Raw genomic sequence first — 2,657 nt, 5'->3', positions numbered from 1 at the left:
AGTTCTGGTGAGTGGTGCATACATACACTCAGTCATTTCCTGAGCTCACCCTTAGGTCCAGCAGCATAGGAGTATATTTCTACAATGTAAAAAAAAAAAATAGTTTATTGGTCTAATAAGTGTAATCTACAATACTCATATTGTAATTGTTTCTGTGGTGCACAACTCCCACACCAGGTTCTCAGGAAAGCACCTCTTTGTTTGGAAAGCCTCACTGCCATTCTTCCTGTTCCCTTCCAGCACCTTCTCCCTGCTCTCCCCTCCTCAGCCTGTGCAGGACAGGCATTTGCAGCTGCTCAGGTGGTTGGAGGAACATACACTTCATGCTTTTGGACAACTAGTGAGTTACACCTTTTGAAGAGGTAGGTGTCCTGGATTCTGTGCAGATACTGGGATGCCTTTTTTTCCCCTTCAGGCCTGTAGCACTGTCTGACACTTTCTTGTCCTCCTCCCTGTCAGCTGAAGGGCTGCTGCTCTGCCAGCACTCTGCAGAACACACTATTGAGCCAGGCCTGTACTCTTAAGTGTTCTCCGTCTTGCTCAGCTCCTGCAAACATTAAAGGCACTTTGATGTCCCTGCTGAAACCAGTCATAGTTTTATTCAGCAAAACCATGCAGAGAACAATGATTCAACATAACAGCATGTTTATTCTTCTGGTCATACCTGGCCACAGATTCTACTTCTGGCCGTTACGCCATGCTTGCTCTACTCTAATGAAAAGCTTCTAGAGAATTTTATTAACAGAAATTTCAGTCTGGCACTTCATTTATAACAGCCTACCAATGTTTAATTCATCTTGAATCAAACAGAAGGTCTATTACAGCTCTGAAGTCTGAGTATTGCTGAGTCTCCAGGTAACAGAGACTCCAACTCTCCAGTCATTTGCTAACGCAGTTTTACAGAGCTTTGACTTGTATCAGGAGTAGCTTAAGCAGTTTCAAAGGTTGTTCATTACTCTGTGTGTGCTGGATTTGCCACAAGAGGTTGCTGTATGCCTACAGCTCATTCCAGCTCTGCCAGCTGAGCTGCCCTCAGAAATAACAGCTGTTTTCTGCCAAGGAGGTGTATTTTGATCTGCTGGATGTCCTCTGGTTTCTTGGATTTCAAGCAGGAGCTACATGAAGTGCATGAAAATTTCCACCCTACATTTTTCACTAAATTGTATTACTTGTTGTTGTGTCCTGTAACCAAGAGTAACTTTTTATGTGCTGTCTGTCATGTTCCTTAAAAGATTCCCTGTGGCTGAAAGTGAAACAGGATGTAGGATGAATAGGAATTTTCTGATCAGTAGTCCTTATCAATATTTCAAATGTCACTGTCTCCTTAGAAGTTCAGAGATGTGCCCATGCTGCAGATTGCCTGTAGAAGCAAGGCTGAAATCCAAATTCTGCTTGTTCTGAAAGTTCAAGAGCTGCTTTTGGTGTCATGTAGAATCTAAATGACCTACCAACATTATTGGGAGGTGCAACACACTATTCAGCTTCTCCTACAGCTTCCTCTCACTCCATTCCTGTGACTGTAGACTACTGGCATAACTGCACGTGTGAAGGGATGTGTCCCAGGTTTGTTCCTCCTGCTGTAGGATGCAGTTGGCAGTCTCTTGAGCAGTGCCTGTACATCTGGTCATGGATCATTACACCTGCACAGACTGAATAACATTTCTTGTCTATCCCAGACAGTTTATTCCCCATCTCTTTCTGTTTCTCTGATGCACTAGAGCAACAGAAAAGACACAATTTCCCACACGGCCTCCAAAAAATAATGCAAAAGTCAAACAAGGAAGTAATGCTTATTTGCTAATGAAATAGAAAACTTGCTGGGCAACTTAGATCTACTCTTGCAATACTTTACCTCTGACTTAAAATTGCTTTGGCCTTCTGTGTTCATTGTCAGTCCAGGTTCTCTCATGAGGTAGGATGTACTGCTTCCCTTTTCCTTTGTTTTGTAAGCAGCATCTGATTTTGTGTAATGAAGCTGTGTGGATTCTGGCTAAAAAGTAATACTTGAACAGGAAATCATTCAGGTGTAAGTCTGTATTTGCAGAATGAGTTCCTCCCCCCTTCACTTTACAACAGCAGTTCCTGTGCTCAGTGACTGGGCTCATTTGCCATCCTACCTCCCCGTGCCTCCAGGAGTGTCCCCTGGCAGCACACAGGGAAGCAGTCTCTGTGAATGTTGGGGTCTCTGAGCTGCTGGTGCAAGACAGACCTGACATCCAGGACCCTTTCAGGCCATTTTTTTAAAAGTACATAATGGAAGGAGTTGGGAATAGGTGGACAGCATGGAAGCAGAGTATCGGGAAGAACAACTGAAATGGAGCAGGAAAACAGTAGACAGAAAAGAGCACGGGGAAGCACAAATTAACAGAAGCAACTGTAATGTTGTAGCATTTGGAACAGTCTAGTTGATGTCACTGATTATTATTTTTTACTATTTATCCTATTAACACTTCTACAAAGTAGCATCTGCACCTGTGGGAGCTGTTTACAAACAAGTGTGGTAAGAGACAGCATTGCAAGCACGCTGAGATCTTATGTGGTATCGCTGCAACGACTGAGGCTCTGCACACAGTCAGCTGTGAACAGCAACTGCCAGACCTCAGCTGGTGCATGGAGTGATCCCAAAGTACTGTGATGTAGGTGGTGATTGAAAGTCT

General features: G+C 43.7%; 1 long non-coding RNA gene across 1 annotated transcript; it reads right to left on the bottom strand.

Moving 5' to 3' along the window:
• Positions 1-219: 219 nt before the first annotated feature.
• On the bottom strand, positions 220-2,156 carry LOC113973554. Its single transcript, XR_003536246.1, has 3 exons — positions 1,853-2,156; positions 1,449-1,649; positions 220-1,360 (listed from the first exon to the last, which is right to left on the bottom strand). It is a non-coding gene; the product is annotated as an uncharacterized LOC113973554 (long non-coding RNA).
• Positions 2,157-2,657: the final 501 nt, after the last annotated feature.

The sequence above is a fragment of the Neopelma chrysocephalum genome, unplaced genomic scaffold (genome assembly GCF_003984885.1).
Source record: "Neopelma chrysocephalum unplaced genomic scaffold, ASM398488v2 Primary Assembly neopelma1_103b, whole genome shotgun sequence".
NCBI lineage: Eukaryota > Metazoa > Chordata > Aves > Passeriformes > Pipridae > Neopelma > Neopelma chrysocephalum.
Note: the sequence above shows the minus strand (reverse complement) of the source record. Positions and strands in the feature narration are given on the sequence as shown.